This window comes from Alligator sinensis, unplaced genomic scaffold (assembly GCF_000455745.1).
Source record: "Alligator sinensis unplaced genomic scaffold, ASM45574v1 scaffold121_1, whole genome shotgun sequence".
In the NCBI taxonomy this organism is placed as follows: Eukaryota; Metazoa; Chordata; order Crocodylia; family Alligatoridae; genus Alligator; species Alligator sinensis.
The window spans coordinates 142872-157315 of NW_005841910.1; the positions used below are offsets into that span (position 1 = coordinate 142872).

The 14444-nt window shown below is 39.9% G+C and overlaps 1 long non-coding RNA gene across 2 annotated transcripts in view; it reads right to left on the bottom strand.

The window, feature by feature from the left end:
• The window catches only part of LOC102378594, a 19214-nt gene extending 12081 nt beyond the window's left edge, over positions 1 to 7133 (bottom strand). Inside the window, exons 1-2 of one of the 2 annotated variants that reach the window (XR_323235.1) lie at positions 6988 to 7133; positions 4488 to 4603 (exon numbers count right to left, since the gene is read on the bottom strand). This is a non-coding gene — a long non-coding RNA (uncharacterized LOC102378594). The remainder of the gene's footprint in view (positions 1 to 4487; positions 4604 to 6987) is intronic. The other variant, XR_323234.1, reaches the window with a different exon arrangement.
• Between the last annotated feature and the right edge of the window lie 7311 nt (positions 7134 to 14444).

Below are 14444 nucleotides of genomic sequence, written 5' to 3' on the forward strand. Positions count from 1 at the left end.
ACCATCTGGAGGACCTCAATAAACCTCTCTCATATGTTGGAATGACTCAGGGGTCCGTTTGAGTTTCTCACCTGTCCCTGCTTATATGTCCTGACACCCACTTATGTGTCTCATATTCCTGACACCCTTGACACTTTTGGGGTAAGCAGGGATATCTCTCTTCCAAATTCTCCTCTAAAACATACTGCTGTCTTGATTGAATGACAGGACAGAAGTCTGAGTTGGAACTTACAGATTTCCTGCAGTATTTTGCTGCTTCAGGCATGGATATGGACACACAGAACCAGCAAGCTATTTCCTTCAGCAGTGTTGTTAATAGGATTGTTTTATGGGGCGGGGATCAAATCCCTCTTCCCCCTTCAAACCCCACCCCCAGCTATTCAGAGTTGAAAAACCTCCAAAAACTTTCCTGCTATGATGCAACTGGGTTCACTGAACTATATTCCTCTTTGTATAGTGACTGCTCGACCCAGATGCCAAGCTTCAGAAAATATTTCTACAACGGCAACATCTGACTCCCTGGCAGACGTTTCTGACAATTGCATTGGCAGCTTTCACACTGCCTCTGGGTCTGCTGATGGCTTTTGTGGCTGGACAGCATTTCTCTCCTGGATGCCTTGTTTTTACTCAGTTTTTTTTTTTATGGAGAGGAATATTCCTATTCCAATCCATTTATGACTCTGCCTCAAGCCTTTCTGATATCTCTAATCTCTGTGGAGGTTGTGTCACAGTAATCCCATAACTCCATGTAGGTTTCAGGCAGAAATCTGTTCTAGAGACTTTGAGTCATACACAGCATTGCATGTTTTTCACATAAATTTGTTCAGTAGCTTTTAGGTCACACTCTGACCTTCGAAGCATCCTCAATGCAGTTAGCTTTTCTATTTGATCTAAGCATTGTTTTTGAATGTCCAGCCTCTCATCTGTGAGAAATAAATCACACTTGATTTCTGTTGAGGTCCCTTCCGAGCCTAGCATCTATGAATCTATTCAGTACTCATATAAAGCAAGTTTTGAAGAAAAGGGATATAGCATATGGATCTGAAGGTAACAAATCTCTTGTGCAGTTATTTGCCATGCAGAACAGCACATGAAACAACTAAAAATAATCCTATGAGGCAGTGACAAAGAAATGCACTAGTCTGAGGATTGCGTTAAGTGACCAGTCTGATGATTGTGTTAAGTGACCAGCAATCATTAACATTGATATATATATATATATATTTTGCTAGAAGCAATGATTTCTTAGGCTGATATCGTTTATTGGACCAAGAATGTAGTTGGGATAAGCTTTTAAATGCAAGAGGAAGACCTGAGGAAGAATGTGATGCATTCAAAAGCTTGTATAACTTTATCCCAGCTACATAGTTGGTCCAATAGAAGATTTCAGCCTAAGAAATCCTCCTGTTGCATAATTTCTGGCCCATCATGACTACAACCTCACTCTTTGACTACACTGTAATCATACATCAGTGTGACCATGACATTGCCATTGCCATGTCTGGGAGCACTTGAGAGCTATTGTTCTTGGCTGTCCACAGGCTCAGACAGACCAACAATATCAGTTCATACCCAGTAACATTTAGAAATTTATTTCCAGGAAGAAAAGAGCTACAAAACACTCCATAGCACAAAGAGACAACAATTTGAAAGTGATTTGCACTTATGCACTGGTATGTGCCATATTAACTGGATTAAATCCAGTTTGTCAGGAAATAAATAATACCTATTATCATATCAGTGTATCTTTACTCTTGGTTTTGGTATGAGAATATAGCAAAAAAAATATTGCTATAGGTTTTCTTCATGGCCTGGGTACCTGACGCTCATATCATATCACAGAAGATTTATCTCTACAATTATCATGTATCACTGAAGAAGCGCAAGTCATATCTAGCCTTGTTTGACCAAACAATCAATAAAAGCTTTAGTTCATGCTTTTACAACTTTGTGTACTCCAAGGCAGCACTCGCTGTGCTCTCTGACCCTGACGTAAACTGAAAAACAAGGTAGGATGCTGAGGGAGATTTGTAAGTCATGCTACAAAGAGTGCCCGTGTATTATTCAAGCCTTTTCTCCATCTCATTTCCAACCTACAGGAAAAACAATCAATCAGTTCTGCAATTGCTGGTCACATGAAGCTTTTGCACAGCCAGGCTCTTTTATACCCTATTGAACTGTTTCAGGTTACTGTTCCTCAGTAAGGTTTTTTCCCCCCTCATTCCAGAGTTATGGGCTGTTGTAAGCTTTTATAACATTTAGTGGCACGCTTAGAATTGACATAGTCCAGAGGTTTTTAACCTTTTTGGGTCAATGTACCCCTGGTGGCTGGCCGAGAAGGAAGGAGTTCCCTGGCAGCCAGTTGACAGTGAGTGGAGGTGGGGGTCCCCGCGGCCGATCGACGAGCATGCCAGCGGTACTGCAGCGGCAGAAGTGCTGGTGGTGCTGTCCACTGTTGAGTACCACCTGAGGACATCCCAAGTACCCCCAGAGGTATACATACCCCCAGTTGACAATCCCTGACATAGTCAAACCTGATTAAAAAAAAAATAAAAATCATGAGTCCAGGCCTCAAAATCCTGAGCTTGGCTTGGGAGATTTTCTTCCTTAAATAGCAAATGTATGATTTTTAGCAAGTCCTTTGATTTCCTGATAACTTATAGGGGGAACTAGTTTCACATTTGCAAACCTTCCCCTGCTACAAATGAAGGCTAGACAGGTATTATTTTTCTTATGTAAAGTCATGATTCCAGCAGCTGTCAGATATTAGCAACCTATTCTAAAGGCTGGAAGTCCCGGGCTATGGATTCACCCCAATTTGCTTTTGAAGGTTCACAATGTGGTATGGATTCTCTCAAATTAGGTTTACACTGGTGGTGTTTAGCCTTTTGTAGCTAATGCAAAGCTGTGTTCAGTTTTATGGTTCTCATAACCGTATGTGTTATAGGAATTGATATACATGTAATTTTGATGTATTTTCAGACAAGTTTGTATATTCAGACAGTATATTTCAGACACGGTTGCATCATTAAGGCAGTCATTAATTTGAGTAGCCTTCAACCGTCCACACTTAGAAGAGACAATGGCTGAAAATTAGCATTTGACTTGGGTTATTTCCTGGTGCTCCCTGCAGACCTGCTAGGAGGCCCAGGTTGATTGGATCTGACCAGAAAATGATACATTGGCATTAAAAAACTACAACACAGAAGCTGTCATGTGGCTAGTCAAATTATCATATAGAAGAGACAAATATTGGATTAGTCAGGCTACATGTCTAAAAAGGATGCATATTTGTAGTCAGGTAAATATGCACCTCCAGCGACAAGAAATTACTGGAATAGTGTGAGCTCCCCTAGAAATGAAGGGTGGGGATGTAGGTTAATAGGCAGACTGGCAAGGGTACTTAAGACTGCCTAGAGCATAGCTTTATTTTCAGTTTTCACAGCTAGAAGAGGGGATGAGGACCCCTAGGTAAGGTAGCTGGGAAAAACAAGCTGACAAGGAGATGGAGAAAGCCATAATGTGTGGGGTCAGAGGCAGGAGCTGCATTTAGCTAGCTAAGATCTACATCCTTGGATTTAAGGTACAGGGCAAGAATGGGTTAATGCTCTGGTGTAAGCTTTGCTTGAGCTTATATCTGTCTGTATCTCAACATATGGCTACTAATTTCTCATGCTTCTTCGGTTTTTATAATAAATCCTTTTGCCTCCTTACTGATGGTCTGTGGAAAGGTTGACTTCTGGGCAAGTGATATTCCAGGCTGACTCTCTATGGAGAGGGGGACTTATACTTTCTCCTAAACCCAAAGCCACCTGGAGGCTAGTAGTGATTCCCTCACTGAAGCTGAAGGTCTGGTATAAGGGCAGTGTAACTGAGCCTTGCTGGGATATGGAGCTATCCCAGGGTTACTGTTGTCATTGTGACTGCTGTAGCTGTAGTTGTGACTGCTGTAGCTCTAGCCTTGTCCATGCAACTCCGCCTAAACAGAGCCCAATTGCTGGATCAGGGCCTAAATCTAATAGTTTGTGCATCAGCTTAAATAGTTAACACATACTGTTAAGTGTTCATGGAACAAAGTATTGCTAATGAATTATGCAATAAGCCACACTCTTTTTCTGCTCATGAATTGTTTTGATTTGATCCTGATTGCTGTAAATGGATTCATTATTAATAGCTGTTCAATGAATAGTTAGGAGAAGCATTCTGTGTACGACTGTTTCAACCTGTTCACTTTGATTGCTAAGTGTCCCTTGTTCATAGCATGCAACTGGTCACACATATTGTTTTTGTTCCCCGCCACCTTAGAAGGAAAATAACCAAATCAGCAACAGGTAGGATCCTTATTCAGGTGAAATTAAATGTATTTGTAGAAAGAACATCCGTGCTCCAAATATTTGCAACCTGTTCACAGGAACATCCCCCTATACAACAACTAATGAGGCTCATGAACATAATGAAGGTTAACAAGGCTTTTGGAGTGGACTCACCATTTGTTTTCAGTGCTCAAGTAATTCCATTTGGAGGCTATTTGAAGTTGTCAAGGTCTTTCTTACTGGGTGCATCATCCCTTATAAAATTACTGCATTCACGTGTTCAGGCATATCTAAGGGGGAAGAATGAACCCTTGGGATATACCTTACACAGTGTGATTTACTGTGCTGTGACTTAGGTTAGAGTAATGCTACTTTTATCGGCAGGCAACATGCCATTCTGTGAAAACTAACTCCCACCGGAAACTCCACCAGCTCCTCATTCACTGCAGAGTTCAGTACTAAGCAAGCAGCTCTCTGTGCTGGCCTTCAGCTGCTATAAAAGCATGTAAGTAGCTATGTGACTTAACCTCAGCTGGGATCAAGCCCCCCCCCATCCCATCATATCTATTTTTATTTTTAGTTGAACTAACAGAGCTAGAAATAATTCTTTGCATTTCAATTGCACAGCCATTTTTCTTATCTTGGGAACCAATTCTGATGTTTCAGTGCACTGTTCTGAGTGTCAAAGGAGGTACATAAGATTTTAAAGACAGATCCTAATCTGAGTTCTCCTGGCAATTTTTGTGAGGATACATTGGTATTCTGGCAAAACTACTTTGGATTTATTATTTGAATAATGCAACAGAATGTGGCCTTGGAGGGAGAGAATAGGGCAGTGACTTTTGGATGCTGCTTCAGATAAAAGCAAGACGAGCCAACACATGCTCAGTGTACACGTGGTCTGATCTAGGCTGAAGCTATGGACATAAGTGAGCTTTATCTTAGATCCAGAAAAAAAAAACTTTAGTACTGCACGCTGTTTGGCATACTGTATGTCTGTTCCACATTTAGCTCAGTGTCTGCTCCACATTTATTCTGGTGTCCTACACATCCAATCTGAGCCTTTCCCACACATGCAAGCAAACATTTTGCTCAAGCTGTGTTACATAGCAGAGTTTCCTACAGAGACCATGAGGGGGACTACTGGTGGTTAAATGCTCCCCACCTTAGCAGGCAGATGATTTTCCTCACATCTATAGCTAGCTTTCCCCATTTTAGCCTGCTGTATGTACAGTCATAAATACAAATCAATTTGCCACCAAGAGATCCATACATGCTTAGTCAAGCTTTACCAGTATCCCCTTGCTGCTACCATTATGTGGATGAGCTATGGGAGGAATTGTTTTGTTTGCTAGACTCCCTACAACGATATATTTTGGGGGTGATCATGCTTTGGTAAAGTAGCTCTGCTGCTTCTGAAATTTTGACACACAAATAGAAGGACTTTATGTTACTCCAGTCCTGGAGAAATCACAATGGCTTTCTGCTAACTATTGAATTGGTTTCAAAATTGCTTTGATGACTTCTAAAGTGGTGCCCAATCTGAGAATTGTGTATTTATCTGAACTGCCACTTTGCTATAAACCCTAGTCAGCCTTCAAATGTATTTGAAAAGCAGCCTATTGCTTGTTCTAAAATGCAGGGCTAAATCTTGTGGGACAATAACTTTTATGTCATGTACCCAAAAGGTGGATTTCACTCTTGCACATGGTTGCAAATACTAAATCAATAAATGTATTATTATTAGTCCTAAAATTTGGCCAACAATTTTCTTATCTGTTGAAAACTTTTATTTTCCTCTCCTACATGTACATATAATTCAGCATTCATGAGTAGTTAAACAGTTTCACAAGGCAATGTGCTCCTATGCCAAAGGGTAACAAAGAACAATGCTGGCAGCAGATGATTTCATTTCCCAGATTACAAGAAGAGTTTTGCAAAAAGAGAAAAAAAAAAGGAATGATTTTTTTTCCTACTGAATTATATGCTTCAGATATAGAAATTATCCTCTTTTTTTTAAAGATGAAATAGAGCGTCCAGCATTATCAAAGACAAGACTCAGATAACCCCCATGAGCAATAAACAATAAAAGGTACCCTACAAGCAGTAATACCTATAGAAAGACAATGGCCAAATAGATAAACTACTGACTTTCATAGGACATCAGTGATACATTACTTCCAATTTCATAAGAGATTCATAAATATCCTTTAGAGATAAAAAGGAATCATGTCTTTAGATTTTAATTAACCCAGTTTCGGCCTGCTAAAAACAAGGGGCAAATCCAACGTACATTTAATTCAGACCTTTCCCCAAAATCTGGAAACGCCGGTTTGGAGAAAGACACAGTTATGCCTCTATCTTGCTCAAACTGGATTTGTTCCGGGCAAATTTTTAAACAGATGGTCCCCACTATCTAATGAATACAGCAAGCCATTACACGTGGAACATGAGATATATGCAGATAAAGAAAGAGATCTTTCCAAGAGCGTAAGCATATACATGTTGAAGTTCAGAGAATGTTTTCTGAATTGGATTAAAACAATTTACAGGAAACTAATGACTGGAGTTAAAACAATCAGAGGCACAACTGCTTCTATGCAAAATAAAACATATTTAGAGTGTTTAATCTGCCTACCCTTTTTAAAGTTTTCTTCTAAAACTAATGCCTTACCTCAACAAAGAAGGAATCCCAAAGCTACTAGAACTATTGTGAGAGAAGCTGTGAAGCATGTGTTTGGGATAGGGAGAGTAGCATTTTCAGGGGAATTAAGAAAGGAGTATCAGAGGAAAATACAAGTAGGATTTAAGAGCACTTATCAGCTAAAGGGCACAAAGATCTAGCAAACAACACAGCTACCACCTACAAAATGGCCATTCTAGAGTTACAGCTGTTTGACTCAACCAAATTTAAAGGGACTGAAAGGAAGGCTGGGGGGAGGAGGAAGTTTCTATAAGAAAATGGCTGTGCCTTCAAGAAAATCAAGTATTTACAAAGGAAGGAGTTTGGAGGAAAGTTGCTGTTGCTAAAATAGGGACATCTTTTTAGTAGGGGCTTAAAGAGGATCTGTGTAGTTTAAATAGTAGCTCAGGTTGTAAGACACATGTAAAAGGAACAGAGAGTTGCTTTCTTGAGTGTGCATTTTAAATAGCTGATATTCAGCTCCCTAAATAGTTAGGGACAGCACCTGATATAATGCCATTAAAATTATATTTAATTTCCTGATGTACATTCAAAGGCATATAAAAAGACTTGAGGGGCTCATGATCCTTACTGGAGCATAATCAAATCACCCTTGCCTTTACTGTTGTTTTCAACCGGGAAAGGAGAATGAGGTGCATACATCTCAAGAAATTGCTAACACTATCCAATCATGTGTCTATTGACTCAAAGGAGAGTCAGCATGTTGCAAATGAGGAAGGGCTTATTCCAAAATCATGAAATGGGAACCTAAAAGACTTGTTTTAGACCTTAGTTAAAACCTCTTTACTATTAAAAACTTTTATAGGAAAAAAAATGGATAGAGCTCTGAATTTGACTTGGAGAATACTATATCTGGCTATGATGCAAAGTAGGAAAAATGGGGGGAAATGTGCATACATATTTATATTTGTCTGGAGGGTTTTTGTAAAATTGCCCTGGTGTTCTTGGTAATTGCTATGAATCACCCCAGCAACCAATTATTCATTTCTCAAGTCATCTCCATAGTTGATTAATACCAGAGGCTTCCTATTCTGCTTATGAATTATTATACAACTCAGGATTTTTTTATTTAAAAAAATTATATTTAAACAGCACTTCAAATTACTAACTTTCAAGAGTCCTATAATTGCCTGGTGCTGTATTGTTGTTTCTGTTATCTGAAAGATAGCTGAAATGTAGTAGGAAAAAAGTCTCAAGCCAATTATATTAGCCAAAATATTTTTTTTCACAGCTTGCTATAGCCCAAGGCACTGAAAGAGTTTGACAAACATTCTCATCTGGTTTTCCTCTGAACTTATGTTCCATAAGACACTTTTTCAAGGAAAATATTATTACAGTAGAATGATATATGTATACCTATTCTTCTAGATTGAGGAAAAGATGGGCAAGGGCAGAAATAACATTTATGTGCCTGCACCCAGGGATTCCTACAGAATGCTATACACTTCCTAATAGACCTACCAGTAGACCTATCAATGCTATTCCACGATACTACTCTTTCTACTCCGAAAGTGTTGATCATGGCAAAAAACATATAGCAAGTTATAAGCACTTCCAGAAAGGAAGAGAAATATTGTATCTCTGTTTTTACAGATAAGGAAACTGAGTCAAAATTGAACTGACTTGCTAAGGTCACACAGGAAATTAGTAGCAGAGCCAGGATTTAATATCACATTGTCAGTGTCATAGCCTTGAGTTTCATCTTCCTTCCCACAGGTACTATGTAGGAGCAATGCCACCCAAACACTGTTTTTCCTGGTGCTTAGTTGTTTTTGTTTGGTTATTTTTTTTTTCAGGGATGTATCTCTAGCAGTACTATTATTTTGATGACATCCAAGTCTAATAATGGAGCGCTGGTGATTTAAAATACCAACCCTAGCAATCTGAATACTCAACACCAAATACAAAGTTAAGAAAAATGATGCCAGGGTTTTTCAAAAATGGTCTTTCTTGCACATGCACTTTTAACGTTTGTACTAATTCAGAATACAGACTTTATTTCTTGAGTCAAATATGTACACTGGGGGGGCGGAACATTGGACACCAAATACAATTACCATTCAAAAACAATTTGTGAATGGTCTGGATTTACAGTCTCATGTAAAAAGAATTCATTTAGAACACCAAGTGAGCACCATTAAAACTTACTCACTTCCCTGTTAACTACAAAAAATACAAAAGCTGTCTATCTACAGCTAACTTAGCTTACTGTCTAACTACAATAGCCGAGATCCAATGTGGTTAAATGGATAGAGCATGAGACTGGAAACCTGAAGATGTGGATTAGAGACTTTTACTCACCTACCATATGATCCTGATGTCACCTCATTTCTTTGTAGCACTGTTACTCACCCCATTGTTGAAATTCTTTAAGATTGGGGTCATTTTTCCGAGTGTGTTTTGTATAGTTTTTACAATAATAATGATATACAAGAAAACAAAATGAATATTGGAGCATTGCATTTATTATAGAAAAGAAAATGTTGACATTTCAGTGGCAACCACTGTAATTTTCTAAAGAGATTTGTTGTTTTTTGTTTCTTTTGGGGTTTTTTTTACCGAAAGCTATTATGATAGTTCTACAAAACCTGAGAGATAAAGGAAGCCAATACTACAATCTATGTCATTACACAATCTAAGATCTCTTTACATAAAGAAATAAAATCCCAATGTGGCAAGCTGGTTTAGAATTTCATATGAAAGTATATTGACAATGAAACTGTTTTAATCAGTTAAATTATCACTTTGTATGAAAAAGACAGATTTGCTTAATAACCTCACTACTCCAGGGAAGTTAGAAGAAAGGATTGTCAATAAAAGCAATTACATGTTAAATGGGAGAGGCAAAGTATACTTCAGCATGGATCTTGCTCTTGCTCTCACTCTCACTCTCGCGTTCTCTCTCTCTCTCTCTTTTATTTGTAATGGCAAATTATCATCCTTGTATGAAGCAACCTATCCTCCAATCATACAACAGATCAATACTGGTGATCACTATTAGGTTAGATTTTATTTTCCGTCCAGCTACATTTCAGGGCTGTTTCCTGAATTAGACTTTTCCTGTAAAGGATATATGTTAATGGGGAAGTTCGTTAGGCAGGGGAGGAGGTTAATTGAATTAGATGACAAATGCCCCTCCCAAAATTGATCAACTGAAATTTAAATCAGCCATTTTCTAAGTGGTCAAAACATGCAGATGCCACTTCCCCACCCCTCAACATTTACTTTTTCTAAAAGATCCTGTATGGTCTACATTTTCCCAGCATTTCTGATCTGCTCTGACTCCCTGATGGACATTTTACGATAATCTAGATGTTTCCTCCAGGTATAGGAAAAGGGGCAGCGTTCATTGTGCTCACTATGTTTATGATCTAGAGTTTTGCAGTGGCATCAAAGACCTAAATAAGTAGTTGTCCTGTTTGTTTCTGCCTTTTGTTATTGCTCTTTTCAATTCTATTACCTCAGTAGGATTACTGGATTTGGCAAGGTGACTAGGACCTCAAAAGCTGGCTGTAAAGATAAACCAATAGGTATCAACATCTGAGTACATTGGTTGCAGATGGAAGTGAACATTTTTGGACAATCTGGACATAGAAAATGGTCATTGCATGAGGGGTCAGATGAAGATGTTTCAAAACAGAGTGTTTTCTGTGTAACTTCTGTTTGTGCTGCCTTTCAGCCTGTAACTGTTTTGAAAAGGGAAAGGGAAGTGGAGGAAGTTCAGTCTGGGGGTTTTTCAGCCCCCAGTGGAGGGTGGGGCAGGTGTATAGGAGCCCCCGCACCCTGCAAGGTGGGAGGGGACTTCAGTTCACCCACCCACCAGCACTGGCTGGGGAACCCCCAGAGTGAGCTCTTGGGGTAGAGGGACCATTGCTAGGGGAAGCTGGCTGCAGGCTACAGCTATATTTCACCCCCCCTGGAACTAACAGTGAACTTGTGTTTAGTCCAGGGATCCTTGTAACTCAAAACATTTCCTGCAAAGTGTTTGCAGTTACAGTGGGAAGCAGCACTTCTGTCTACGCTGATATAGACTCAGCTGAAAGGCTGCAAGGTGCTTCAAAGTGTTTTAAGAAGAACTGACTACACATTTTTGAGGGCATGGCTTTTTCTTCCTAAGCGAGTCCTGGTCCATTGAAACTGAAATTCTCCCTGGGAGCATGCCACCTTGGGTGTAAAATTTCTGGTCAAAATCACAGACAGATTAGTATAGTGCTCAGTATGCTTCTGTTGCATGTGAGAGATTTGGGTACCTAATTTTGGACTAGTGGCTTGAGAATATATTGCTGTGCTGGTAGCGGTGGGAGCCCGGCGGTGGCAGCAAGCGCGGAGCTCCTGCAGATGCCGCCGGGGCTGTAACAAGGTGATATCACACTGCGCAGAGAACATTCGGCGCACCGCGAATATTTGAACCTGTGAATGCCAAACCCATGAATAGCGAGGCTTTCTTGTATATGCATATGTTATTTTTTATACATATAATGTGCTTAATCAAACTTGAGATGAAATAGCTCAACATGGAATCAAGGAAGAACAGCGTGGGCCCGACCCAAGGAGAAAAAGAAGACCCATTGTGATCGAAAATGATGAAAGCACAGGGTATGTGTTTTCCAAACATTTTGAAATGATAGGATGCCTCTAAGAACTTGGTAAGAGAGACACCCTATTGAGACTCTACTTTCATATTTTTTCTCACTATTTCAATATCCCTTCTTAAACAGAGATTTTTGGGGGGTGTATTTCTTTAAAAAAACTTCTGTAGATTATTTCTACTTTGAGATTTGAAATTTAATGAGTACATGAAGGCTATAAATCTAATTCAAAGCCTAGATAATAGCCAGCCTCCTGGAATTCTAAGTTATTCATTTTGACACAAGCCTGTGCCCTAGCAGCTTTCCCTGGGTGGGAAAAAACAGGAAAAAAATCCCTGTAAGAGTCCAGAGCTGCTTTTCCTCATCCATAAAGCAGCAATTAGGCAACAACTATGCAAAGACAACAGAAAGCAATGCACACCCAGTATTGTGCCCACTTTCCAGGCCTCAGTGGAAATATAACCAGGTCACTTAAATGCATTTGTGTTTGACACTTACTGACATTTTGAAGGAAGAAGAGAATGGGAACGGGGATTGAATCAAACCTCACTCATGCAGGTGCTCCCTCAGCTCATGTTTCTGCGGAGTGTCTAGTTGTTACTTTATATTAGCACAGACCATACAAATGCCAACTGAGAACACTGGCTCACTGTCCAGGTGTTGAACGCTGGGATAGATTGTGCTCCAGAATAACAGCAGCCACTTAACTAGACTTCCCAGGGCTGGAGAGGAGATAGAGGCAAAAAGGAACATAGCAGTGTGGCCAAAACTACATGACGGGTCAGTGTCAGAGCCAGTCATCTAAATTAGATCCTTTAACTGCCTGTGTAGTGGTCAAATAGAAATGCCTCTGTAGATGTCAAGTGAAGCAGCATGATCTGCGGAGAAGCAAATTCTCATAGCAAGAACAACCTTGTATCATAGAGATGGGTGGAATCTGCTTGTGGAGACACCCTGCTTATCCAGAGGCTGATGCAGTTGGTATTAACTCTAGTTTTCACATGGATTTAAGGTATAGACTCCTGGAAGAGTTAATTCCAGTAGCCTCATTGTGATCACAAAAGCATAAACTGCTTTGGGGGTACACTGGAAAGAAAAGGTCACAACATCCTAGACAGATGCAAGTGATGATGGCATCTTGGCTGATGTTAAAATACAGTGCTTGTTGGAAATCCAATTAGACTCTTGGACTTTAACCTGAGGAACAATCTGTGCTGACTCACCTTCTGCTGACAATGCCAAAGTAATATGTGATATGTGTTCTGATCCCTTCCTGCAGTTCACCACCATGACATCCATCTCATCCGTGTAAAGCCTAAGTTGGGTCACTTGACTCTGCCAGACCACAAAAAGTGCACTCTGCTATTCCAGTTGTGTGAGAAGTGAGAAACTGAAACTGGGCATCATTATCCTATCGACAGGCATTTGTGGGGAACTTGCATTGTTACCCTGCTGACAGTGAAATCCATCTTCCAGCTTCAGGGGACACAGCCTCCATGTTTCTTCCCTGAATAAGGAGAGAATTTATCATTATTTAGAGTAACGGCACAAGCCTGCAATGGAAACTGAAGCTCCATTGTTCAAAGCAGTGCACAAACTCCCACAATAAGACAAATAGCATGACATGAAGTCCTTAAAATCTAAGCAGGCAAGACAGACCAAGAATGGGAGAGGGTAGCATTATTATCCCACTTTTATGGCTAGATAAAGACAGAATGGGCTAGATCCTTTAAGCTGGTGCATCAGAGTGCCAGATCCAGCTGTTCGTTTATGAGACTAGACCTGACCCAGAAAGGTGCTGATGGTTTTAAATTGCAGAAATAAGATCTACAAAACTGTGAGCTCTGTCGTTATCCCCTCATGTCCCTGATAAATTCCTAATGTGGTATGGGGGGAGTTTGTAGCAGGTTGTGACACACTAACCCTGTATGCAGTGCAGAAGCTGATCCAGAGGGCAGGAGGGTGCAGTGGTGCCCACCCCACTTTGATTTGTGTTCCACCCAAAATTTAAAACCAACTGCCTGGAAATAGCAGTAGCATTTCTATTCAGGCATCAGCGAAGGAGTCACTTGATTTCATGGCTCATTAAAATCCATCTGATTCCTTCAAGACTCTTTATTCCACTTGTGTTTAAAGACCGTTTCTCCTTTTTAATAGTATTCATGTTCCACTAATCAAGCTATTTCTCCTCTGCAATTCTGCTGTCTCTTTGTTCCTCCTAGTAATGTAGCTCCTGTTTTGCAGCCCTGCAGATGGTTTTTAACTCTAGCTAAACCTCTAACCTCAGATGTGGAAACATTAACTCAGGTGAACATTAACTTGGGTGTGCACATAACTTTTAGGGAAGTTATTGGATGCACTGTCAAGATGCTCAAAAAGGTTTGATTTTGTTTTGTGAATCTGAAAGAGTTATACATTTAATTCTAATAACTGCAGGACTAAAAAAACAACATTTTTTGATTTATGTTCGTTTAATTTGTTCTAGTTTGAATACAAGACGTATGGCACAGCAAATGAAGGTACATTCCAATAAAGATATATATTTGTATTGGCTTTCATCTTAAACTGAATAATATAGCCCTGGGCCCCTTGTATGATTAATAAAGCTTTTAGGATTTTTTCTTTCTGTGGGTTTTTTATTACAGGGAGAAAAATATATACTATGCTTATGCGATGATGTACCACGGCATTTGCACCCCCTTTTCAAAATCCCATGGTCAGGTGAGCCTTTGAAACAACACACTCCCAGGTTGTTCTCATGCCATCAGGTCTGCCCAAACCCCTGCCTGCTGTCTGCTGCTTAATCACTGAAAACCAGCTGAGATGTGCTGCTGGCCA